The sequence below is a fragment of the Tursiops truncatus genome, chromosome 2 (genome assembly GCF_011762595.2).
Source record: "Tursiops truncatus isolate mTurTru1 chromosome 2, mTurTru1.mat.Y, whole genome shotgun sequence".
NCBI lineage: Eukaryota > Metazoa > Chordata > Mammalia > Artiodactyla > Delphinidae > Tursiops > Tursiops truncatus.
Genome location: NC_047035.1, coordinates 150887371 through 150914499, shown reverse-complemented (window position 1 = coordinate 150914499; position 27129 = coordinate 150887371). Strand labels below are relative to the sequence as shown.

The following is a 27129-nucleotide window of genomic DNA, read 5'->3' as shown; positions in this document are numbered from 1 at the left end:
GGTGAGGCTCCAACAAGCCTGCCCGGGGGCCTGGAAGGAAGGCTGTCTGTGCTCGCTGCAAGACTTCCTCCAAGAACAATGGAAGAGAAGATGCCGTCTTCCGCTGGGGAAGCTGGACGGAGTGTGGTGGCTACAGGTCTCCGAGGGGTCAAGTGAGTGCTGCCGGGAAGCCGCCTCCCTTGGAGGAGCGGGCATCACGAGACTGCCCTACCCGGGCCCGACCCTCACCCCTTAGGGCATTTGGGCAGCGGCTCCAGCAGGGAGGAGCTGCTTCTCCTGCTCCCTGGGGCCGCGGTTGCTCAACGGCGGATGGGTGGCAGGGCGGGTAAATGGCTCTTCCGGGTCAACAGCTTTCAGCATTATCACAAGTCATCTCTGACCACCTTCACTATAAGATCTTTTTATGAAGACACTGTCTCCGCCTTCTAGAAGATCCCAGGCTACTTACAGACAACTCAGAAAGCATGGCAGGACGGGAGGCAGCACAAGACCAGGGACCCTGGAGCTCGCTGCCCCAGTTTGAATCCTAACTCAGCACCTGAGTTAGGCACCTGAGGCACGTATGGAACTTCTCCAGGCCAAGGTTCCCCCCAGCCCTGCCCCCAGCACATGGGGATGAAGACAAAGCGTCTACTTTACGGAGCTGTTATGAGGGTTAAAGGGGTCACTGTTTGCAAAGCCCTTAAAAGAGCACCCGCATCACACACTCACAGTGTTGGCAAAGTAAATAACCTACAACTATGTAAAGGGCCACAGGTGGCCACGACGAACGGGTTTGTAGAACGGGTTTGTAGTGGGGGAGACGGTATTCCGGTTTTAAGACACAGCTTAGTTTCAGTTGCTTCGCATCTGGTTTGGGTTTGGGGAAAGGCACATAGGCAGGAAGGCGGTTCCCAAACAGAGAATTTGACAAGCAGTTAAAGACACGGCCTCCTTGCCGGGGAGCCAGTCTCCGGGACAGAGGCCTGCACTGTCGAAAGGCACTGTGTAAATAACTTACTTACTTCTCTCACCAGTGCGGGTGACAGCTCCCGAAATCAACATCGATGAGACAGGAGGGAAGGGGGCAGGGCACGACCTTCAAAAGAATGACACAGCCGGTGAGGTTATGACATAAACTGGTCAGAACCCATTAGGCCCAAGACGGCAGAAGATTTGACTTCCAGTGGACCTTGAACCTGGATATATGATTATTGTAATGGTATCAGGGCGACCAGGAGTTCGGAAGTTGAGTTGTCCAAACACATTGAGGCTGGCCAGCCGTTCCGAGTCTAGGGCCCTCCAGGCAAAAGCAACTCATCAACCTTTTAAAAGCGCGCAGCTGAGTCACTAACACCAGTAGCAACGACTTAGAAACATTTACTAGTGCTTTATCCTGAGTGACGGGCTCAAAGCACGATGAAATCCTAGGAACGTTATCTCCATCGTATAGATGAGGCAACTGACACACAGAGAGATGAATAACTTTTTCAAGGACACACAGCTTATAAATACTAGAGTTAAGGTCCAAACCAGTGAGTTTAACCACACCATTAAACAGCTCCTGGGTTACACAATCACTTACATTCTAAATGCAATACTGGAACCTGCATTCAAACGACATCGGTCACCTTAACGTCCAAGATCCACACACCTTCCCTGAGGGATTCCCAGCTTCTAGACAGTGGAGGGGAGCAGGCGATGGGCCAGCACACAGGTGTGTTCTGGTCACATCTGCTTTCCAAGATGTCTTGTTCCTACCTGCTCACACGGGGTTTGTGAGTGACTAGAACCCTCCAGACGATTTCTGGGCAGTCAAACTTCCCCCATAAGGTATTGCTTAAAATGATTGGTTTGGGCCCATGATTCTAAGGTAATGAAGTCTCCTTTACCAGTTCAGTCCTCTGAAGCCCATTAGCTCTGCCTTGTAGCTTGGTATTCTCTGTGGATCTGAACAGCATGATTTCATTCTGGTCTCTGATGAAACAGCAAAGGAACAGGCTAGGGACAAGACACTTTCTTCAGCTGCCGTTACTTCATCAACTACAGACCGGCGCCTGTGGACCCTCCTGCTCACTGATCCAAAGGGTGTTCTCAGAAAGGTCCTCACCCCGCCACCCCACCCCGGGGTCTTCTCCCCCAGCTGCACTGCTTTGTGGCCCTCTCTTTACCTTTCCTCCCAGATCCTGTTCCTGCACTTGGGGGGTGTCCTCGGGGACAGGTTCTGAAACCAGAGCTGCTGCATTCCCTCCCGTATTGTCTTCAAAGCCAGGGGAGCGAACAAGCCTGCCTGAGATTCACATTACAGCCGGGGCTTTGGAAGGCCAGGGGCCAGCGGCAGCCGTTGCCAAAGCAACCAGGGGTGCAGAAAAGAGCAGAGGCTCTGGCCTGGCCTCCAGGGGTCAAGGAGTGGAGGGGAGGGCCAAGGGTCGGGCCCAGGTCCACTGTTTAGGAGCAAGTGTCCCAAATGTCAACCGAGGGTCCCTCTGCCTGCTAAGGATGGCCAGCGCCCCCCGCAGCGAGCACCCTGCTGCATCCCACCGACAGGTGTTCCTGAGTATCTGCCACATCAGGGGTCCACCTGGCCCTGCGGAGCCCTTCCTTTTGTACACATCCTCCCTCCCACCCGCCCGTCTTCAGTCCCATCCTCCCCTTCTCTCTTCCTCTGTTGGGACTCCTTTTTCCCTCCTTTCCCAGGTATGAGAACATGAGCATCGAAAGACTGAAACAGTAAGACATAAATTTAAATTCAGATGGAAACAAGGCCTGGGGAGGGATGGATGGTGGCCACCTGGGCAGGTTCACCCTGTAGCCTTAGCACCTCGACCTCCGAAGGGCCAGTCCCACCAACGTTGGAACCAGCGATCGGTGGGATCACCCCCGTGAGGACCCCTCGATAGTGTCCTCCCTGGGGAATCAGAGGGGCTTTGCCCTTTGAAGACCTTGAGAGACGTGGCCCTTCCTTCGCTCCCTGGGCCCCTCCGGCCCATCCCGAGCAGCCGTATCTCGGGAGGCAGCCTTCATGCGTGTCCAGCCCCAGCTCTTTTACCTTCTGGAAGAGGAAAATGCTGTAGGTCCAGGTACTTATGGAGCCCCTTCGCCTGAGCACAGGTTTAAACCAGGGCTCACTTCTTCAGGTGCTCTCTGCTTCATTCCCACCACCCTGCAGGCTCGTTTCTAATTCCTTGATTTTGTAATAGTTCTTTGGGTTAACTTTGTCTTTCTCAAAATATCCTGATCAGAGGAATCACGCAGAAGTGGAAATGGAGGGTCAGAGAAGGCTTTTCAAGAGTCAGGGTCATCCCAGTGAGGCCGCGGTGGCAGGTGTCGTGCAGAAGGCAGGCGTGGGAAGGGGATGCCCGTGGTGTCTGTCTTGATGGCGGGCCGGCCTCCTGCCGCCAGGGGGGTGTGGAGGGACGCCTGGCAACAGGAGGAAGTGTCTGAGCATATACCTTGTTGGCTGTGTGTCTGGACGTGACTTGAGAGTCTACAAAGCATTGTTTTTATGGTCACAGGACGTTTACGACCATCCACAGAACAGCAGGTGCTGGTGAGCTCGTGGCTGGGCACGCTGCCCGCACACTTTGGACCTGAGACCATGTCAGTCATTAACCAGGCGGCCCTCCTAGTGGGAGGCACAGGGGATGTGACAGCAAGAGCCTAACCAGGCCCGTGTGACCTGGGGCCAGCCTCCCGTCCTTTGCCTCCGTTTCCTCGTGTGTGACGCGGACGGCAGCAGGCCTGGCCTCGCAGGGCCACTGAGGGGAGTGGGTGAGTGAACAGCTGGGCCCGCCAGCCCCTGGTCGTTCTTAGTTCCCTGGAACATTCTAAGTGCTGGGCACTCTTATCATTACAAAGGTCAGAATCCTGGACTCCAGCTTGTTTCTGACTCTCGCCCGGCTGGACGGCACCCCCGACAACCTCTGAGCACCCCAGTCTTCTCCAAAGTCCCCGCGGTCCTTTATGCTGAGCTGGGACTGCTCCAGAGCAGCCTTCCCTGGCGGCCTCAACCAGGCATCCGCTCAAGCAGGCGGGCCCAGCCTCCTGCCCGCTGCCCCCTCCTCTGCAGCAGGCGTGGGCAGCCAGGAGTTTTGCACGTTAGTGTCAGATCATGAAGTCCCAGTACATTTGTCAGGCCCAGGAACGCTGTGTGCGGCCTGCTCCAGAAGGAGCAGCTGCGTTTTGTCCCCAGCCTCCTGCAGGCTGGCCTCGGCTCTGGGAGGAGGAGCCGCCTGGGCTGAGTGGGGCAGGTTGGGCATTGCAGTAAGTCTGCAGGTGGGATGTTGTTCTGGAAGAGATGGGCACGGTGTTGGGGGCCTCTGAGGCCTGGCGGAGGCTGGATGTGCCGCTGGGAGCAATGGAACGGCCCGGATGTACCACCCAAAGCCAGTCACCAGGAGCCCCTGGTCCTCAACCACACCCATCTCCCAGGGCTCTTATGAGCATTTTCTGCACAGAAAACCCTTAGCACAGGTCCTGACAGGTCGAATGAACACTCATTAATTTCCCATCTTTCCAACGGAAGACCCAACCACGCTGACTTAAACATATACCAACGTAGTCCACCGGCCTCCAAGCCCTTTCCCTCCCTGGCTGGCCTCTGTAAAGTACCCATCACGTGTGGAACAGTCTCAGATGGAGTGTGTTCCTCATGAGGGAGGGGCCCAGGGCAGTGTTGTGCATCTCAGTTTATGCTTTGGCTTTTAACCTAGCCACTTGCCCGGCGCAGGGTTTCTCTCTCCCTGCGCCTCATTTCTGTTGGGGGGCGCCTGGCCTCAGGCTCTGTCCTTGTTGAAACCATGTTTGCAAGGCCTCAGAATGACTCAGACGTCAGTCATCCGCTTGCCCTCGGCGATGTGTTTAATCTCCCTGAATTTTGGGTTTCTCATGCTGTAATGCAGGCGGTGTGGTCAAGGTGACCAGGTCCGGGGTTTGTGGGTGTGAAAGCCACGTGAATAAGGGCTCCGAGAGCATGTACCAAGGAGGAGGCCCGGGGAACCTGTGAGTGCCCTGAGGAGAAGGAACCAACCCCGCAGGGAGGCCCAGAGCCACCCTCTTCAGTGTCAGGGCTGCAAAGAGCTTGTGGCTTTGGGATCCTGGTCCTTCTGAGGCCCAGCTCACCCAGGGAGGTGTGATTATCGGTTCAGAGGCCTGCAAAGTGCAAAGGTGGCCATGACAGGGCGGGGAGAGGGCTAACAAGGCCCCTTGAGCCTGGGAGCCCTGGAGGCGCCGCACACACTCGGAGCTCCCGCCAGCTCAAGGCCAAGGCCACCGGGCAGCAACTCAGCAGGTGTGAGTCCTGCAACCAGGGAGGCCACCGCAAGCTCTGTCCTTACCAAGTCCATGGCCCGAGGCCCAAGGCCCAAGGCAGGAGAAAGAGGACACACAGATGGGACTGCTTTCAGCTCTGTGGTCACTCCCCTGTCCCTGTCCGCCACCCAGAATCTACTGTCCAGGCTGCGTTCCTCCAACTGCAGAGTTTCCGAACCCCACTCCTGGGCCCCGGGTGTGGAAGAGGTATGAGCAGGTGTGCCCACCTCCACGGGTGTGCAGGCAGGAGCGGCCCTTCTCCTTTGCTCCTGGATCCCACAGGGCTGGTGGAAACTTGGCCCCAATCATGGTCACGGCTAGATTTCCTCTTCCTCTGCTTTCAAAATCCCAGACACAGTGAGCATTCCATATGTTGTGTGAATAGATATCAAATTTATAAAAAAAAAAATCTTGTGTCAATAACTTTGGCTCCCTGACCTTGTCCCCGTCCACCTAAAGAGGGTTCTAACCCCCGTGCATGGCACACATTAGGTGCTTACTAGATACTTGTTGAACAACTCCTGCTGCAAGAATTCTCCCCTCCAGCCCTGCCACCTGAGGAGTGGCAGCTACACGATCCACGTCCCCCGGGGTCCTGAGAACAGAGGCCGTGACTCAGGAGCACAGGGCCCTCACGACAAGGCCCTGGGCCATTGTACTGGAGGGACCTGGGCCTGGCAGTGTCCACGTGGGAGGGTGCACGTTCCCACCTGGCATGCACCCCACCCACAAGCACAAACACGCATTTGCATAAACGCGTGAGGTGTGAGCCGCGTCCTTATTGGTCAATAGAACTTTATCCACAGAGTGATGGGCTCCGTGCAAGCCCTTCACTTGCTGAGCCTCAGCCCTACTGTCCAGACCACTGGTAGAACTGCGATGCCCCACGCCCCCTCCCCAGGTCAGACAGAGGCAAGAATGTCCAGGCTCTGCTCCCCTGTTCACATGGAGAGGAGGGGTTGCAGAACAGGGTTGTCCCCTAGTGATCACGGCAAATAATTCCACAGACACACGGAACCGATCTAACCCTGGACTAAAGGGGAGGGGGCTTGCAGATGCTCATTTCCCCTCCAGAAGCCCAGCTCACACTGAGGACTTCCCGTCTTTTGGGAAGATTTGTGATCGTGGTAACACATTAAAGAGTGGATGTCCCTTTACAGCAGATAACCATCCTTTAAAGATGAATAAGCAAGCTCATTTGAGGGGCAGATGGCCTCACAACAGTTTTTCTAGAGCTAATTCGGAGGCTCTGCTCCAGACCTTTTCTGACTTCTTCCCTCTTTTCCATCAAAGCACACCCACCAGGTGCCTGTGCTTGGTAATGGGTGCCATGGAGGAAAGGGAAGATGGACTGGAGAAATGAGTGCTGGGTAACCATTAGCTTAACAGGTTCTATCTTCCCTGGCAAAATTATTTGTGATCCCATTAAAATACTTATGTTGCCATCAAGCTTTTGAACTGGGGATCTTCACGTTGGAAATGTCAGGTCTTAAGGCTGCTGGAGAAGGGACTTTGGGAAGGTGGGCTTCTGAGATTACAATAGTTGTTATTTCATTCAACCAACCAACTGATCAACAACAACCCAACATTGATTGAGTACCCACTGTGTGCACAGACATCTGCAAGGCAAAGCTCAACATCACACCTGGGCAGGTGAGACCCCAGGTGGGACTGGATAGGAATCAGGGCTATTGTTAGGGTGTGGAGCTCAGGATGGGGTGTCTGTGCTCAAGCACTACTTGAAGTCGGTTCAGATTGGTTGAGACTCTTTGAAGATTCCATTTTAAGGCACCGTAAATGGGCCCTTTCTAAAGGGGCCCCTGACAATGTAATTGTCACAGACTTGGAGTCCCACTGTCACACCTGACTCTGGGGTCCACGTTTAGGTACACAAGATGGTTGTTCACTTTCTGTGCCTCAGTTTCCTCACCTGTCAGTAGGATTGTTCTGTGGATTGAATGAGATAGTGAATACAAAATGCTTAGAAAAAGACCTGGTATATGATAACTGTTAGCTCTTATTACCACCAGATTGTTGCCAACTGAGTGTAGAATTTACAAGGAGGTGGGCACCGTCCGTGCCAGTGGTCAGGCTACAAAGCACATCTCTGGACGACAGGGCTCCGCAGAGAAAAGCACAGCTGCTCTGGGGGTCACATGCTGGGACTTGAGGACAGTTGCCAGCTGTGGGACCTTGAGCAAATCACCTCCCCTCTTGGGGTTTTCATTTCTCGGCAGAAGGCAGAGTCAAAGGCCTTCCTTGCTTACCTCACACTCAGTAGCAAAATGAAATGAGGGGCTACACAGCTGTGAATCGTCCTCAACACCCTGTTTTTTTTTTTTTAAATTAATTATGTATTTATTTTTGGCTGCGTTGGGTCTTTGCTGCTCGCGGGCTTTCTCTAGTTGCGGCGAGCGGGGGCTACTCTTCATTGTGGTGCACAGGTGTCTCATTGCGGTGGCTTCTCTTGTTGTGGAGCACGGGCTCGAGGTGTGCGGGCTTCAGTAGTTGCGGCTCACGGGCTCTAGAGCACAGGTTCCGTAGCTGTGGTGCACGGGCTTAGCTGCTCTGCGGTACGTGGGATCTTCCCGGACCAGGGCTTGAATCCGTGTCCCCTGCACTGGCAGGCGGATTCTTAACCACTGCGCCACCAGCGAAGTCCCGCTCATCACCCTGCTTCTAGGAGCCTGGAGCGACTCACCCAGGCAGGTGGGGGCCACGTTCTCTCCTGCTCAGGCCCCGAAACTTCCGCAGTGGGTGTCCTTCCTGGGCAAGCCGAGCTCTAAGCTGCTAGCTGGCAGGTGTTGATCTGACTCAGCCAGAGAAAAGGGAAAGAGAGGAGAGAAAGGCGGGAACAGTGCAGGCAGGTATCTCTCTCTCCCTCCTTCTTCTCCCTCCTTTCTTCCTGGCGTTCTCTCTTCATCTCTCTTTCTTTCTTCTTTCTTTCTCACTTTTCCTCTTTCCTTTTTAATCACTTCCTTTCTGATTAAAGGAATTGTATCAGACACCACCTGGGCACATCTTCTCACTCTGGGTAACAAACACTTGACCTTCTGTTTCGGAGCTGAAAGGCATTCTGAGCTGTTCAGAAAGGGACACAGGCAGGACTTTTGATGGGTCCCTGGGAAAGCGAGGCAGCGGCTGTGTCCCTTCTGGGGGAAACCCACGGGGCGGTGCAGCGTGCGGCACAGGGACAATGAGTGTCCCTCTCGGTGGGGATCAAGCAGGCTCACCAGCATGAACAGACTGGGACATGTGGGCATCAGCCTGGTGCCCTGATGAGGCTTCCTGGCCTCTGACCGTCGCCTGGCGGAAACCGATGTGATTCTCCAGATCCGATGCCTTATCTCAGGTCCCTCGGATGTGCCCACCCCGCTCCCCATCCTTCAGACCATGACTGTCATCCAGTCCTCCCGGGAGGTGAGTGGCCCCGGCTTTCCTCTAGAGTCTCCCCAGCCTGTCGTGAGGGGTGAGCTCTACCCACTTCCTCGTGTGCCACCCCCTCCGATCATCAAAGAGCCTCTTCTGGAGGCAAGCCTCCTCTTGGAATCCGAAGTTCCGGCTCTCCTAGCTGAAGATTCCGGGATGGGCACTGGTGGCTTATCAGGAAGTGAGAAATGGGTCCGGGGCCCTTCTTCCTTTTTGCTTTCTTGTATGAAACTTGAACACGCTTTGAGGCAAAGTGGGCAACTCTGACTCGGTGGAGAATCTTGTGCAAAGGGACTCAGGGGAAACAGAAGAAAGACAGACATTTCAGGACAGTATCTCATGATGGCGAGCAAAGTTGCCATCCTGGTGATGTCATCACCCCCTCCCATAATCTTACTACAGCAGGAGAGAGGCGTGTATGTGTTCCCCCCTCATCTGCATAGGAAACGTGCTCACTTGGGCACCTGAGGGCTTTCAGGATTTGGTGGCCATGCCCCACTCTTTTGTGACTTCGTCTCGGCATTTCCCTGTGGACCTTTGGAAATTCTCAGCAGTGGAGGGGTGGGTGGGTGGCATTTCTCACAGGCTGAGGGCCTGCCTGAGCAGACAGAGGCGGAGCAAATACATTTGGTTCTTACTTGGGATCCCACCTGAACCCAAAGACTCATGAGGAAGGTCAAAGTTAACATCAAAAGCCAAGCTCCTGGGCACCCCCTGCAGTCCTGACCCTCCCTCACACCGGTGTTCCCCATCCCAGTAACTGACAGCTCCAACTTTCAGTTGTTCTGGTCAGAAAACTCAGAGACCCTGATCCCTTGCTCTTCCTCTCCCTACGTTCAGTCCTCCAGCACATTCGGCCAGCTCTCCCTTCCAAATATGTCATGAATATGACCACCTATTGCAATCTCCACTGTCGATCATTAGTAGCCTCCCAGAGGGCCTCTCTGCTTCTAGAACGGAAGGTCAAGTCCTTGTTACCCAGAGTGAGATGTGCCCAGGTGTCTGATACAATTACTTTAATCAGGAAAGACGTAATTAAAAAGGAAAGAGGAAGGGACTTCCCTGGTGGTCCAGTGGCTAAGACTCCTTGCTCCCAATGCAGGGAATGCAATCCCGGGTTCGATTCCTGGTCAGGGAACTCGATCCCACATGCCGCAACAAGAGCTCGCATGCCGTAACTAAAGATCCTGCATGCTGCAACTAAGACCCGGCGCAGCCAAAGAAACAAATAAACGGAAAGAGGAAGAGTGAGAAAGAAAAACGAAAGGGAGAGAGGGAGAGAGAATGCCAGGAAGAAAGGAGGGAGGAGGAAGGAGGGAGAAAGATACCTGCCCGCACTGTTGCCGCCTTTCTGCTCTAACAATACCCACTAAGTAAGGTGTCTTTACACAGAAACGCACAAAACAAGGTTGCGTGTTAACCAGCAGCTGCAGGAGCCTAATTCTGTCTCTCCTCCCTGTCCAGAAGCGATGGTTTAGTGTCTGCTAATTCAGTGTTCGTGGCTATTTTAACGAACATCACTACTGTGAATAACAGTAAGCAACCGTACTTTGTCTAATACTAAGTGAGAAATAAAGGAAATAAATGGAGAGAATCCAAGACACATAAAACAAATTAGCTAACAAAGTCCAAGAGAAGAGAAACTAGCATATCGTACTGCTTCCTTAGATAGGCATCTCCCAGCCCTCACAGGTTGCAACACTTTACAGGTGTGTTGCCTGGGCCCCATTCTCCTCCCTTCCGGCCTCTCTCTTCAGTTTGGGGGGTATTTTGACACCTCTATGGTCAAAGCCAAGAGAACTGAGATGCTCTCTGAAGTTCGCCTTCGGCACGCCCTCTGATCACTTATTCTACTTTTCTACGGGATGTGAGGTGATACAGTTCCGTGTACACAGCTGCACAGGTTGATGAAGTTTTACACGTGGATACACTTGTGAAATCAGCACTGGATCAAGGTTTAATGATCTCTGATCCTCCTATCATTTTCGATCTGAGCCACCTACCTCCTCTTACCTGGTGAGTGATATTAGGAATGACCTCACCTGTCAGAGAGACCGCACCTACTACACCCACATCCAGGTGTGGCTTTTCTATTTAGGTTCAGTAACATGGCCATAAATTAATAAAATACATGTGATATCATTCCTTTCACAAAACAAACAAAATGCACACAGGTATCGGAAAAGGAGAGTTACTCCCTTCAACCACAATGAAAAATACTGGTATTATTTAATTAGCTGATTCTCTTAAAATGATTCCTTAAGGAATACAAGTTTTGAGCAAGGGAGTATTCCCCCTTCGCACTGGGTAAACATTTATAGATGGTTACTTTAACAAAATTTATTTAAATCTACACCTGAGTATTTTTGCCCCACAAATATCTTCATAATATCTTGAGAAGTCAAATGTGTGCAGTATGTTTGCTTCCCACAAGATACAGCAAGGTTTGTGAGATGACTTCCATTCATGCCCGTCTTTTGTGCATTTACGGCTAGCTTAATTTTTGAGCCAAATCACCTGTCAGAGTAGTTTCTGATCATGTGTGTGAGAAAAGTCTCCAAAACAGTTGTTATTGTTATATATATAGTGTGTATGTATATGTGTATATATTTATATTTAAATATATATTTAAAATATATATCTTTATATTTAAATATATATTTAAAATATGTATTTGTTTTAAAAGTATATATTTTAAGATGCTTTATGATCTTGCATTGTGGGAATTGTGCTGTGCAGGGACCCAGAGCAGCCCCATTTTATCACTGGATGAGCCAACGCCAAAGGAAGATAACCTATTTCCTGCTCCCAGGGAAGGATTTTCTTACCCTACCCAGAGCTCACCAGTGCTGGAGTCATCCTAGCTACGAGGAAACAAATGGGAGGTGCACTCAGCGCTGATCCTGGTGGAAGCTGAGCTGTGACTCACTTTGACTGACACAGGACGAGGACAAGCCCCTGCCTGTGGGCCCATTCCTAAGAGGAGGCTGGCGGGGCGGGAGGGTTGTCATGGTGATGGCCAGTCATCATGATTATGGAGAAAAGAGAAATCTGGCTTAAGATGAAATATGAGTCTTAAAAGGAGGGAGCGAGCGGATCTGGGAGACAGTGGGAAAGGAAGGCTGGGGGAGCGTCTGAAGGCCTAGAGGAGGGCCTATCACACGGTTATGGAAGGGACACCTGACAGCTGCTGTTGGATGCTGCTGCAACCAATAGCAACGGGATGTCCCAAACCAAGATGAGAAAGTACTGGGGCTCCTCCCGGAAGCCGGTAACCTGTGAATCTCACAGAAAGCTCCCTCAGCCTGGCAGGAAGACTCTCAGAGACAACGAACCATGGGCCACGGTGGGGATGGGCTCCCCCACAAGCTGTGTTGAGTTGCTTCTCTTCCTTTTCTGTGCAGCCGACTGTCTGCCGATACTGAGCTCCGTTTGCTCCCTGGAGGTGGTCTGAAGCCCTGTAGGCCACCCATCCTCACCAGCACCTTGTCTCTGCCACCAAGACACCGGGTCCTTGGCCAGCAGCCCCCTCCATCCCCTCCCCTACTACATCAACAAGCCTCAGGTGAGGGCAGGAAGGGATTAAAGGGGAGGTGAGGGAAGAGTCTGAGCCTGGGCCTCTCGCCTCCCCTGTGTCTCATCCCACCAACCTCCCAGAGTCAGCAGGGAACAGCTGACTCTACCCTGAGTCACACTTTCTCAGCCAGAGACAGCTCATTCCCTGGCCCCGTCCGCACAGACAGACTCCTCGAGCCTCTTTAATCTGCACTGAGGAAATTCGGAATCCAGTCAACTGAGCCTCCGTCTCCTTCCGGAGCAGGACAGACGTGTGTCTGTGGCTGACGGGGTGGATGGAGGTGTGGGAGCACACGTCATCGTGGTCCGCAGCGCACAGCTTTCCAAATGTTCCGGAAAATCAGGGTGAACCCCCGCCCCCGGACACCCCTGGGCCTCTGATGAGTGGCTAGTGCAGCAAAAAGCCTCATTAGCAGCTCCTTAGAAAACGAAAAAAGACCTAGGGCTCATCTACACACAGACATCATTCTAGAAACCGTCCAGCCCCAACCAACCACCAAAGGCAAAGAAAGAAGGAAATGTATTATTTTGGCATCTACCACGGGCCAGGACCCTGTTCATCGCCTCTTTGTGTTGTTCTGATAAACACAGTTCTGTCAGGTAGACGAGACAGAAGCAGACAGTGCAGGCGTTCTCCAAATCATTTCGTTTTCCATGTTTCCTGCCCCTCCTCCCCCTACTTCCAGATGGGGGACGTGGCTGAAGCGATGTACGCCTCTTCCAGGCTGGACCCAGGCCCCCTCCTCTCTAGCTTCCCCTCTCCCCCAGTCAGCTGGTTAAGGCAGCAGGTCTGGTGGAGGAGCATGTGCCGCAGGGCAGAGCAGAGCCACCTGGAGAACCACACGATCACTCTGCTTTGCCTGAGACAGAAGTTAGTCACCAAGGCTTGCCGTTGCTTGTTACAGCAGCTGGTACTTCCTTGGACGAATACAGCAGGAATTATACACGCTTTATGTATGACACAAACGGCACAAAAAGAATACGTAGTAAAAACACAGATCTCCCCGACTTCAAAGTCCCTTCCCTTTGGGGAACTCTGGGCTATTGCCTTTGGTGTTCATTTCATTGAGATTTCAGTTGTGTTCATTGAAATGTCCATGTCCTCTCTTCCCCGGGGTCAGCCTTGGTCTGTGGGGTCATGAAGCCTCAGTGGCTGGGGTCACGAAGGTGGCGATGACAGGCCTTTCTGCTGCTGGGGGGCTGTCGCTTCAGGGCCTCCTCATTCCTTTATGGAGACATACCAGGTGGGGAGGAAGTGTGAGGACACGACTCTGGGGACAGAGGTACGGGAAGAGCAGAGGAATCTGGCTGCTGTCACTCGAGGATTTCAAAGAAGAAAATGTCCACATCCCTGAGAAAGAGGAACCATTTTGGGGCTGGCTCACTGCACTGGCACGGGCTCTATACCAGGACTCATCAGGGCCTGTGCTGAGCCCCACTCTCTATGGCCAGGCAACACAGTGTGAAGTAAACACAGCCCTGGGCCTCTGAGTTTACTTTGGGGGACCAAGGAGGTGGCAGGCGCTGCCGCTGATGGGAGCAGATGAATAGTTAAAGAGCATACAAGATGCCTCTAAGAGATGTTCCACCTTTTGTGAAAGGGGTGGGGCCGTCAGACTGCTTTCCAGCCCTGAGAGCGGCTATGGGGAAGACGGGCCGGGTGTAGAGATAAACCTGGGTGGAGGGTTAGGACGAGAGCACGGGGTGGTGGTCGCGATCGGGAGCAAGGAGGGGGCCTTGGAGGTGATGTGAACTTGGGAGGGGACTGTCAGGAGAGGCAGAGTCGGGAGCCTCGCTCTGCCACTCGGAGCTTTTGCCTCTGGGAAGCGTCATTAACCTTCCTGCACCTCGGTTTCCTCATCTGTAAAATGGAACTCTCTCCCCATAGAGTGTACTGAAGACTGAAGGATTAATTCATGCAAAATCTTCAAACAACTCCTCACGCTAAGCTTGCAGGCAATGCTAGGTATTGCTGTTGTTATTTGCATTACTATTATCACTGATGGGATGCTGACGGTGGTAAGAAGCCAGAAGGGACATTGTCCACCGAGTAATGTCCAGCGTCCTGGGCACCTGTTCGAGCCCCCATGTGCTCTGACTCACCTTTCCCATCATCTCCTAACAGAACTGGACGGCCTGTCAGCAGATGCTCAACAAGCAGGTTGCACAAAGAAGGGAATGAACCCAACGCGGACTCTCCCAGACCCTCCCCAAATGGCCGTGCACCACGACCCTCAGCCAGCCCTTCATCTGGGATTCATACGACATGCAGGGTCCACTTGGGTCCTTTCCCAGGCTGGTCACAGGGTGGGAATGCATGGGTCAAATGGATTCTAACTGCAGGTGTGGAAGGATCTCCCCACTCTGCCCGCCCATCCTTCTGGGTCCTCCTCACGGGCGGGAAAGGAAGCTGGTGGTCATCTCACAGTAAGGCCACGGAAGACATTCTGCAGCCCCGCTCTGGGCGCAGCCTGAGGACCGCCCCCCTTCCATCTCGAGTCACTCACTGGGATGTGGTGTCCAGGGTGGGAGGAGAGGCCAGCAGAACAGAAGCAGACGGTCCCAAATCCCACCCTTTACAAGATAGCCATCCCGTCTGGCCAAGAGTAGGATAAACCAAGCCTAAGGAGGAGCGAGGGTCATGGTTGGGATGTTTAGCGACCAGATCTCTGAAATCGTAGTCACGGCTCAACGTTTTCTCTGTGGACACCTTCCTCCCTCTCTGTGTCGCCCCGATCTCTCCACCACTGAGCGTCCATGAATTTAATGACGGTGCCACTTACTTGCTATGTCACCTGGTACCTCGGAGCATTATTTATGGGTGACGGTAATAACCTACCTTTATAGGGAACTGGTACGTGCCAGGCCCCTGGGTACCTCTGCACTTAACCTCCCCAACAAAGCTCACCCCCATTTTACAGATGAGGAACCGGACCTTGAATAACTTGTCCAGCAAGGCACAAACTCTAGTACATGGCAGGGCTGGACCTTGACCTCTCCCCAGCCTCGGACCAATAAACTCAGCTCTTCACCTCCGGAAACCGTATCACCGGCTCTTTGAGAGCCACTCTTGGGTGGTCATGTTCCTGCTAATCTCAACAACCAGCCGCGGATGGATTGCTTGCCTCGCAAGACTGTTTTAAATAGAATAGAATGTGCTTCTCTTAAGGTGTCCAAATCCTTAAGAAGATCATTTCCAACTTGTTTCCAAAGCATCTTTGGATGGGATCAGTCCATTACCCCCAGCCTTATGGTCAAGACTCGTCCCCCTGCACCCACGCCCCCTTTTGCCATCAGTGCAAGCTGTCTGGAGACAAAGCCAAGAGCGAGAGGCAAAGACTCAAATCTATTTCGGGGATGAATCTGAAGGGACTTGAGTAAAGGTTCTGCAAACAACACTACATTTCATTTTAGATGAGAACCCGACTGGCCCTTGCCCGTTAGTTTTGGTGATGTCACATTGTTTAAAGTTTAAATATTCTTTGCATTTTCCTCCCAACGCTGCAGTTACATTAGAGGCTGGCTTGAAGGACCAGATATTTATGGATGTGCACGTCTACTGATTACGCCTGGCTGCCTGTGAGTTTTCCGAGCCACCGGGGAAGGTGTGCTTTGTGCAGAGCGAGAGAGTATGTGTGAAATATTCTTTGAATAATGAACGCGAGGTGCTCTGAGAAGACTTGACTTTATTTAGACATTCCGTTTCTTCGCAGTTTCCTCCCCGGAGGTCCCTTGGCTCTCTCTCCAGACAGTGTGTGTGTGGTAAGAAAAAGGCAGTGTGCGAGGGGTGGGGGTGGGTCTGCAGGGGTGGTGGGTTGTGACTGCAAATCAGGGGAACCTAGATTTTTCTTACGAGGGAGATTGCATCATTCATACTTGAAAATCCCACGTGGAACAACTTGGTTAAATATTTATATGGTCCAGGTTACCCAGAGGTATTGTGGATCTTGGGGAAGAGTTAAAAAAAAAAAAAAAAGCCCACTTGATCAAAGATCAAAAGTTCACCCATGGCTATGGTCAGTGCAAAACTGCACCAAGGGTCTACACTCTAAAATATGTGCTGACATGGTTCTCTCAATTTATTAAGCACTTTGCTGAGGCATCCTCTGTGGAGGGGAAGACCCATAAAAAAGTTCGTGCACTTACCAAAAAAAGTGCATCTATGTAAAACTGAGTTATGGCTGTAGGATGAATCGCTCATATAAGGACGCTTGGGAGAGAATTTCAGATTGTATCAACTATGATTTATCTGGGCCCCAATACACTGAAGTATGTAACGATCTTGACTTGGAACTACACTTCCTTCCTCCAAAGTCTCTCCCGCCTCCAAGACAGTGATTTCAGGCAGGATGCCTTTGTCACTTGTAAAGGGTGATAGAACCAGACAGCTGGCTGATTCTGTGATGCTGAAAACACCAGAGCTGTCTCCAGACACTGGGCTCCTTGTTAAACTCAATCCAGTGAATATCTTGGAAGCACTTTCTTTGTGCCAGACATTCCAGGGCATTTGGGAATCAAAGGTGAGATCAATACCACACACAGCGAGTTTCAAGTCCCCTGGGAGGAGCCCAGGGGAAACCTTCCCTAACAGGTGGTGTCGTTGAGGGATGGTTAGGATGGTGCCTCCTTCCTGCATCCAGATGGAGACCATCGCCTTGCCCCTCCTTTCTGCCCAGGACCCCGCTTCTGAAATAGGCAGCTGGAGGGCACAGTGTCCTTCCCCATGCCAGGAGGGGGCCCGGGGCTCCTGTCAGCGTTGGGGCATGTGTGCCCAGAAGTGTAGGAGCGAGGTCCAGCCCTGTCCAGCCTTGGCCACTGCCCTCCCAGGTTCGGGCTGGAGCCTCCTGCCTCGGTTCCGGGCTCCTCGGGGTCGGGATGAAGAGGAGAGATGCAGGGGGCAGTGGTGCTGTGGTCCAGAGTGGTCTCTTCATGCCAGGCACCGTTGCTGGCCTTCTCCAGGGGTGAGTCCCTAGCACAGCAGCTTTCCCCGATGTGGGGGACACCCTCGCTAGCTGGGCTCCTGTCTCCTTCCCTTAGCTCTGCTCCTGCACCCCAGGAGCTGCCTTCCTTCCGGGTTAGCCTGTCCCTTCTGCCGCGTCTGCTCAGCTCATGGGAAGGCTCGTGCCACCCTCCCACGCCACGATGCACAAGTGCCATCCGAACGTGCTAGCTGGCTCCCCTTGTCCTGCGGGGAGACCCCCCACCCCAGGCAGGCGCTGAGTTCAGTCTTCTTCCAGGCCACGCCCCCCAGCGCTGTGGTGCAGCAGTGGCACCACGAGGGTCTCTGGGGTGTAACTCCTCAGCCAGAAAACTCAGTGAGTTCTCTGCGGCCCCACACTTTGCTTGTGATCAGAATGTGGGGCTGGGGAAGGAGAAATGCTCTGTCTACTCAGACTCTCTCCAGGACAAAAGACGCCTGGAAAGAGCACGTGATGAACTGTCTGATGGACGGTGCGGGCGTAAGTTAAGCTCTGGAGGATCTCGAGGAGGGAGAGGTCAGTTGGGATTTCCTCCTGGAATGCCAGGTGGAATTTGTCGCTGGATTGTAACAGGGCAGTCGCTACTTTCAAAAGGAGCTGCCTTTGATGTATTGTTTGCTCCCAGCTCTAAGATCAGATGTACCCACGACGACTTCCCCGGGTGCTCAAACAGGACACGCATGGAGATGAAACATTTGGCCTGGCTGAGCTCAGGGAAGGTCTGGTTATTAGGGGAGAAAATGTCCAGCCTGAAAGATGCCGGGTGACTCATAATGCAGAGAAGTTTCTTTGATGTGAGACGGGCATTTTTTATCTTGTGAGGTGTCAGCGTACTGTGCGGGGAGCTCCTATACGTGCGAGGCCCAGTAGATGTCCCAGGGGGTGTGCACAACCTGGGAAGAGGGTCTGGGCTCCCTGTGAGGATTATCCTGATTATCAAGACCTTCTCCCAACGCAAGGTGGAGAGCTCCCCGTCACCAGAAGTGTTCAAGTAGAGTCTGCACAAGACAACGTGTCGTGCTGGACTCGATGCTTCTTGCCAGTCCTGATAAATGCAAAGCTCCTGGAAGCGTAGGTCTGTAGAGACCTCAGACCCCTGGTGGTTTGGAAGCGCTGATGATTATTCAGCCCTGATTGTCTGGTCTTCATGAGACTGATGCTTTTATGGTTTGGTTTTCTCCCTGCGGGGTCAGATAAAGGTTAACCCTTTATCTCAGGAAGGCAGTAGGAGCAAGTGACAGGCTCAGAGTTGCACTTGTTTAGGGAGTGAGGGCTGGAATTCATACAACCCTATGTTTTATGAGCCTCCAGGAAAGGCTGTCATGGCAGCACCTGTAAGACAGGCTGGGGCCTGGGACCCTTTCCTGCAGTGCTGCAATGCTTGCCTCTGGACACACTTCTCCTCGTCTCCTCGAGCAACAAAATACAAAGAAAGTATAAGGGACTAAAAATAACTGCATGCCTGCCTGCTCGTGAATTTGGGCAAATTCTGGACAAGATACAAAGAGACCAAAAAAACCCAACTGCCACCCCCGAAGAGCCAGGGAGCAAAACAGGGCGTCGGGAGCAAAAGCAGGGTCCTGTGCGTGCCCCCTGCACCCAACACACCAAAGGGGTGGGCAGAACACCTAAGCCCCCCCTCCAGCCGGACCCATGGACACACCCCTACCCTCACCCATATAAGGAACAGGTTCGCGCCCCACCTTGGGAAGCAAGCAAGGGAACTTGTTTGTTCTCGCTCCTCCCTGCTGCAGCAGGGGCCCCAATAAAGGCTTGCCTGAATTTCTTGTGTGGCCTCTGATCAATTTCTATTGATTAAGGGGACCAAGAACCCTGGTCAGCAGCACGTGCACAGGCCAGAGCCCCAGGAGCGTGGAGGGACCCAGCTCTCCTAGCATGAATCACCAGGCCTGCCAAGATGCTCATCACTTAAGTACCGCTTTATCCCAGGCCTTGGATTTGGAGGGAGAGGAGAGGGGGAGTTTTCACCTCTCTTGCACTGTAATTCTATGGTACAGCAGTTGCTTATAACATTTTAAAAAATGCAAAAAATATATTTTAACATTTCTCACTTACAGCAAAGTGATTCCCATTACTATGCAGCTCCCTTAAGGGGCTGGACTGGGTCATTAACCTAATAACACCCCCTGAACCCTGAAGCATGGCTAGTTCATCAGTTCACTACAATGGAATGATCTGGAAAGAAGGAATGCATAACTAGTCAAGCAAGTGTTGGTTTTATGGGTGACTGGTCGTGGGATGGTGGGGGGGGGTGTTTTAGATCCAGGGTCTCTGATCATAACATTCCTGGGCTGCAGGGCACTTAGGAATCTGCTAGTCCAGCATTTTCTAACTGTGCTTCCCAGAGACCTAGGAGTCCGGGGGGGGGGGGTCTTCTCCCACCCCCCTCTTCAACCGGAGCACCTCTGCTTTGCTCTGCTTTACAGACCTGGTTCAAGAGAGGAAAAAGTTCACGGGCATCACTCCTTCCGTGCAGCCAGGCCTGGCAGGTCTTCATGGGGATGGGACAGTGAGAAGCTCCGCCTTTTCTGAGAAAAGCCAGGGGTCCCAAGTGTAAAGGGTGGCTCAGGGTTTGTGGGGACATGGCAGTGGGAGGCTCCGGAGAGCTGAGCACTTCCAGTCAGGGTCTTGGGGGGGCAGAAAGAGGACAAACCGTTTCCCATTCAGGGACCAACCGCTCTGGCACTGGGATTCTGGACCTGCCATCAGTGGTTTGCTCTTGGCCGGCCTCAGGGTCCTGCACTTCCTGACCTTGTGCGGAAACGTGATGTGTGTGGACATTTCTCTGGGATGCAGGGGCTGTCAGGTGAGGGGAAGTGGGGGCTGAATGTGATAATTACACTCCCAGAGGGGTTCAGAACCCCTACTGATGTTGGCTACATGGAGACCTTGAACCTCATCTCCTAGTTCCTTTCTCCAAGTAACTTCTTGAGCTGCCCTCGCGCTTCCTTCAGGGGGGAAACAAAATACCCTCATGCCTCGGAATTTGGAATCGTTATTGTGCCCTAGACTGCTTATTTGTGTGTGTGTGTGTGTGTGTGTGTGTGTGTGTGTGTGTGTGTGTGAATGAGCTGGGATTTGTAAGCTGGTTGTGACTCAGGGCTGGAGCATCCGTGCTTCCTCCCTCGCCCTTCTTTCTGTTTGGACTCAGACTCCTCTGCTCTGAAGACACGTCTTTTCTGTTGCCCCCAGAGCTCTGTCTGTCCCTGATCTGTGCTGTTCCTCAGGGCACAGGTCCAATGGCGTGCCAGCAACTGGGGCCAACGGCGGTAGCGGAAACCGAGACTGGTCTGGAAAAATATTTGTTTCATTAGCAGAAATGATCTGTGTGAGCCTCTGAGGGACCAGCATCCACTTTTAACTGGCTGGCCTGGAGCCGAGCCTGATGAGTTTTCCTGCAGGACTGTTTTTGGTTTTGAACTGAGCGATGGGTGTTGGGCTCCAGCCCGAATGCCAGCCCGGAGAAGGCTGAAACGTGGCCCTGTGCTTGCCCTCGACTGGCAGTGCCGAGTGCACTTGAGGAGTCTCGAGGGACATGCAAAGGGGCGCTGGGTAATGTCGGCCCCGGGGGGCAGTGCCACACAGACTCGTCCCTCCTGGGTGAGTGGTGCTGCTCTCTGGGTGTGGACTGCTAGCTGGAGAGGAAGGTGACTCCAGGAGAATGACCTGTGGGGAGCTGACCCCCATCAATTACGGGACCCGTGTTCCCTACGGCAGCTCTTGATGTGGGGGAGGGCAGGAGCCTCAGAGGGAAATCCATGGGGGTCACCGAGCCACACAGAGCGAGGTAGGTGGATGGTCCCACCGGGTCATCTCAGATTTGGCTTTAAATCAAAGCAGCCTATGGAAATCCCAAGGTTCCACAGAGAATGTGCTGGAAAGAGAGGGGATAAGGCCAGGGAAACCCACTGGTTCTCAAGCTCGAGGTCTGGATCGCTAGGGACCCACAGAATGGTCCACATCATTCGCAGACCCTAAAACCACCCTTGTCTCCCTAGGACTCCACTTGGGACTCTGGGCTGTCCTGTGTCCATCAGGGCTTTTGAGGTGAAAGCCCTTGGGGTCACCCTGGAGCAGCAATGCCATTTTCCAAGAGGTATAGTTTACAGAAAGGTAGATTTTCTCCAGGGACCTACCCTCTAACCCTTCATAACCAGTCCCTTTATCATGCCCTCCTCAAATTATCCTAATAGGAAAACCATCCTTTCTGGACTTTCCTATAAGTGAGGTTTGACAGTGTCTTGCTCTAAGAACAAAGCTCCTCAAACACATGTGCTGGAGAGCAAACAAGTGATGAAAAGTTAAAAAAAATCCTGGGGCTCAGGGCCGCTGTATTATATGGAATTACGGCCCACACTCTGGACTGGTGCTGGGTAGGACACGTGGGCACATGACTGGGTTCACAGGGGCGTGGATGAGAACAGGATTGCCAGCCTATCTCCTGGGATCCCTCACCGAGTGCAGGCGACTAACTGGAAATCATTTGTCCTAGGGACCCAGCCCGGATAATTACACTGAAAACCTCCCATGGTCCTATGTGTACCCAGCCTCCCAGCCACAGGTAGGGGGATGCCAGACCAGAGAGACCCTGCTGCATGACACAATACTATATATAGAAAACCCTAAAGTCTCCAAAAAAACCCTATTAGAACTAGTAAATGAATTCAGTAAAGTTGTAGGACACAAGATTAATATACAGAAATCTGTTGCTTTTCTATACACTAATAATGAACTATAAGAAAGAAAAGCAAGAAAATAATCCCATTTACAATCGCATTAAAAAAATACCTAGGAATAAACTTAACCAAGGAGGTGAAAGACCCACACTCTGAAAACTGTAAAACAATAATGAAGGAAATTGAAGATGATGCAAAGAAATGGAAAGATATCCTGTGTTCATGGGTTGGAAGAATTTAATATTGTTAAAATGCCCATATTACCCAAAGAAATCTACAGACTTAATGCAATCCCTATCAAAATACCCATAACATTTTTCACAGAACTAGAACAAATCATCCTAAAATTTATATGGAACCAAAAAGACCCCAAATTGCCAAAACAACCTTGATAAGAAAAACAGAGCTGGAGGCGTCACAGGCCCTGAATTCAGATTATACTACAAAGCTACAGTAAGCAAAACAGCATGGTACTGGCACAAAAACAGACACATAGATCAATGGAACAGAATAGAGAGCCCAGAAATAAACCCACACTTATATGGTCAATTAATCTATGACAAAGGAGGCAAGAATAATCAATGGAGGAAACAGTCTCTTCAATAAGTGGTGCTGGCAAAACTGGACAGCTACATGTAAAAGAATGAAATTAGAACATTTCCTCACATCATATACAAAAATAAACTCAAAATGGATTAAAGACCTAACTGTAAGACCTGAAACCATAAACTCCTAGAAGAAAACATAGGCAGAACACTCTTTGACATAAATCAAAGCAACATTTAAAAAAAACCTGTCATCTAAGGCAAAAGAAGTGAAAGCAAAAATAAACAAAATGGGACCTAATTAAAATTAAAAGCTTTTGTACAGCAAAGGAAACCAAGCAAAGCAAAAAAGACAATCTACTGAATGGGAGAAAATATTTGCAAATGATATGACCAATAAGAGGTTAATACTCAAAGTACATAAACAGTTCATACAACTCAACACACACACACACACACACACACACACACACACACACACCTCCCCAAACAATCTGATTAAAAATGGGCAGAAGACCTGAATAGACATTTTCCCAAACAAGACATACAGATGGCCAACAGGCACATAAAAAAAATGCTCAACATCATTAGTCATCAGAGAAATGCAAATCAAAACCACAATGATATACCACCTCACACCTTTCAAAATGGCTATCATCAAAAAGTCTATAAACAACAAATATTGGTGAGGATGTGGAGAAAACAGAACCCTCTTACACGTTGGTGGGAATGTAAATTGGTGCAGCCACTATGGAGAACAGTATGGAGGTTCCTCAAAAACCTAAAAATAGAACTACCATATGACCCAGCAATTCCACTCCTGGGTATATATCCAAAAATAAAAACCAAACCAAAACCACTAATTTGAAAAGAGACATGCACCCCAATGTTCATAGCAGCATTATTTACAATAGCCAAGAAATGGAAGCAACCCAAGTGTCCAACAGCAGATGAATGGATAAAGAAAGTGTGGTATATATATACAATGGAATACTACTCAGCCATAAAAAAGAATGAAGTGTTGCCATTTGCAACAACACGGATGGACCTAGAGGGTATTATGCTTAGTGAAATAAGTCAGAAAGACAAATACTCTGTTACCACTTATATGTGGAATGTAAAAAACAACGAATGTACATAACAAAACAGAAATAGACTCACTGATATAGAGAACACACTAGTGGTTACCACTGGGGAGAAGAAAGCAGGGAGGGGTGAGATGGGGTAGGTGGTTAAGAGATACAAACTATTAATGTCTAAAATAAATAAGCTACAAGGATATATTGCATAGCGCAGGGAATATAGCCATTATTTTATGACTATAAATGGAGTATAATCTATAAACATATTGACTCACTGTGTTGTATACCTGAAACTAATATAATATTGTAAATCAACTCTACTTCAATAAAAAATAAAATAAAATGAACGTCTTCAAGGCAAAGAGAGACACTGCTGGCGTATTAGCCAGGGTTCTCCAACAGGGTATATAGAGATATAGGAGATTCATGCTAGGAATTGACTCACGTGATTATGGAGGCTGAGAAGTCAGAAGTCCCACCATCTGAGAGGCCCAGGAGAGCTGGGGTGTGATTCAATCCAAGTCCAAAGGCCTGAAAACCACAAGCACCGACGTCTGAGGGCAGGAGAATATGGACGTCCTAGCTCAACAGAGAGAGTGGATTCCCCTTCCTCCACCTTTGGTTCCACGTGGGCCCTCAAAGAATTGAACGTGGTCCATCACCTCGGGGAGGGGGGTCAGCTTTCCTCACCCACCGATTCAAATGTGAATCTCTTCTAGAAACGCCCTCGTAGCCACAGGCAGAAATCATATTCTACCAGCTACCTGGGCATCAGTCAGCCCCATGAGGTTGACACCTAAAATCAACCATCACACAAGCTGAAGTAGCAAGAGAGAAAAAGGGTCAGGGTTGGGTTCAACGGTCACCCTGTTAGATTCCAAGACTTTTCACCCTTGGCTGAGACAGGCCGGTGGTGATGCAGGAGGAAAGAGTTCGGGAAGGATGTGATTCTCTCCGCGTGGATGTGAGTTGTGTTTTTATGAAGAAGCTGTAGAAACACTCAGCGTCTCAGAGGCAGAGGATCGGGGTGGGGAGCTGAATCCCTTCGTGGCTTTTCCAACGCTTGTAAAAACAACTTCATGGCACCTCAGACACGCCAGCATCCACCAGACCCCCTCCCTCCGAGGTTGGGGTCCCAGGCCCATGTTTCCGCGTTTTAATAATCCCAGCCGTTCCCTTTGCTGCCTCAGCCTCGGGGATGATACTGTCAAGTTCTCTTTACCTTTTGAGTCACCAGCATAACAATTTTATACCTTATGTAACTATACGTATCGAATCTTCTCCATTCGCGTACCTGGCGTGGGCTGTCTTCTGTCTGAAACACGCCCTGCACCTTTGCAGTTTGTGGGTGTGAGCGAGTCCATCCTGGCCTGGAGAAGTGGGGAGGGGAGCCCAGTGGAGGCTGGAGGATACAGGTCAGCGAGGAGGGAGTCTGGAAGGCAGTCTGCGTCACTCCTGCTGCCTGAGGCTCTGGGGCCACGTGTGATCAGGGGCCTGGGTGGTGTCGGGAGAGGGAGGAATCAGGAGACCTCTCCTCTCAGTCCTGGGCTGCATTGGGGGCTGCATGTTGCATGCTTCACTGCCTCTTCTGGCCCTTCTGTGTCAATGTCCCTGCAAAGAGCCAAGTCACCAGAGCAGGTCTAACTCCCGATCCCACTGCCTGCCACCCGCCACTGCCGCTTGTTCCCCGGTGCCTTCAGCGGCCCTTGTTAGGACTGGGAGAGTGGCTCTGGGGTCTGGCCTGGGAGAGATTGAGTTCCTCCATGCCCGGTGCCTGGGTCCTGTCCTGACCACCAGTCCTCAGGGAACTCCAGGTCCCTTCTGCAAACCCACGCCCCCTGGACTGCCCCGACCTGTTCTCTTGGCAGCTCTAACTGGTTCTACAGGCTGAGGCTGCCTGGGCTCAAGCTGGGCCCTAGGGAGGTCTGGAAGCTGCCAGAAGTGAGGGCCTTGTGGGAATGAGGCAGGCTTGGAGGCTCCCTGTTACGTGCCCCCGAATTCCCATGTTGAAGCCCTAACCCCTCCCCCAGCACCTCAGAACGTGACTATTTGGAAACAGGGTCTTTACAGAGATGATTTGTTAAAATGAGGCCCATAATCTGGCTGGTGTCCCTATAAGAAAAGATTAGGACACAGGGAGAAGCCAGGAGTGCGTGTGCCCAGAGGGATGGCCGTGTGAAGAGGGTGGCCGCCTACACAGCAAGGAGAGAGGCCTCCGAGGAGACCAGCTGTGCTGACACCTTGATCTCGGACTCCCAGACTCCAGACTGAGACAGTGACTGTCTGTTGTTTAAGCCCCCGTGTGGTGCTCTGGTATGGCAGCCGGAGTGGACTAAACCGGTCCCCAGCATCTTCTCCAGCTGATTTGAATCCTCCTTGCGCTGGTTTCCCTCTGTATTAGTTTCCTGCGTGTGACAAATTACCACAAACTCAGTGGCTTCAAACAACATAGATGCATTCTCTGATGGTCCGGGAGATCAGAAGTCTAGAACCAAGGCTTTGAGGGGCTGGTTCTTTCTGGAGGTGTCGAGGAGAGTCCGTTTCCTTGGCTTTTTCTAGAGGCTGTGCAGTCCCTGGCTCATGGCCCCTTCCTCACCTACTCCACCATCTGTGAGCTCCTGCTGCTGACCTGACCCTCCTGCCTGCCCCTTGGAAGGAAAAGCTGGTGGTGTAGTTTCAGTCCAAACCCGAAGCAGGGGAGCTGCTGTCCGAGGGCAGGGAGGATGGAGGCCCATGTGCGATGACCCCGTGGTCACACTGGCTATAATCCAACCGCATAACCCAGGGATTCTCCCAGCTCAAGACTTTTAGTTTCGTCATATCTGCAAAGTCCCTGTTGCCTTGTGAGTCCCAGGTCCTGGGGATTAGCATGACGTCTTTGGGGAGGTATGGTGTGGTTCAGCCCCACTCCCCTCTCCATTCCGGCTCCCTAACTCATGCCTCCTTACAAATCATCAGAGGCTGCTGGGGAAGCAAAAGATAGGAGGTGTCCCGGCCTCCCACCCAGCCACTGCTTCCACATCGTCCCCACTAGGCCTCCACAGTGGGGGGCCAGTGAGAAGAAAGGCCTCGTCCTGCTCTGCAAGTCCATCCGCTGTAGCACAGAAATGCTGAACGGCTAAAAGCAGTGACTTAAAGTCAGGCTCTGGGCATTGCCCTCTGAGTGCAGGTGCTCAGCCGGCAGGGGCTTTCACGGTGCCCGAGAGGCCCCGCAGGGGAGGGATGAGTGAGCTGGTTACCAAGTGGCTCTCTGGGCCCTTATCAGCGGTGGGAGCTTGGAGGAGTCACCAGAGCCCTAAGCCTCAGTGGCCTCATCTGGAAAATGGGGACAACGGTGCCTACCTTACTGGGTTGTCATGCGAATTAATTGGAAATTTCTTTTTTGCATGGAAAGAGCTCAGCAGAAAGCCGAGCACTTACTGAGGGTTCAGCGAATGCTGGTCATAATGAGGATATTCAGAAACTCTGCTCTTTCGTCTGTTCAGCCCTGCAGCATTCGGGGAGCTGACCAGGCCGTGCGGCTGCTGTGTGA

At 51.8% G+C, this 27129-nt stretch overlaps 1 protein-coding gene across 1 annotated transcript in view; it reads right to left on the bottom strand.

Moving 5' to 3' along the window:
* Window positions 1-27129, bottom strand: part of LOC109549652 (uncharacterized) — a 127782-nt gene that overhangs the window by 74806 nt on the left and 25847 nt on the right. Inside the window, exons 10-11 of the transcript XR_012330347.1 lie at window positions 24043-26002; window positions 1005-1078 (exon numbers count right to left, since the gene is read on the bottom strand). The gene's annotated coding sequence lies outside the window, so the exon portion shown is untranslated. The remainder of the gene's footprint in view (window positions 1-1004; window positions 1079-24042; window positions 26003-27129) is intronic.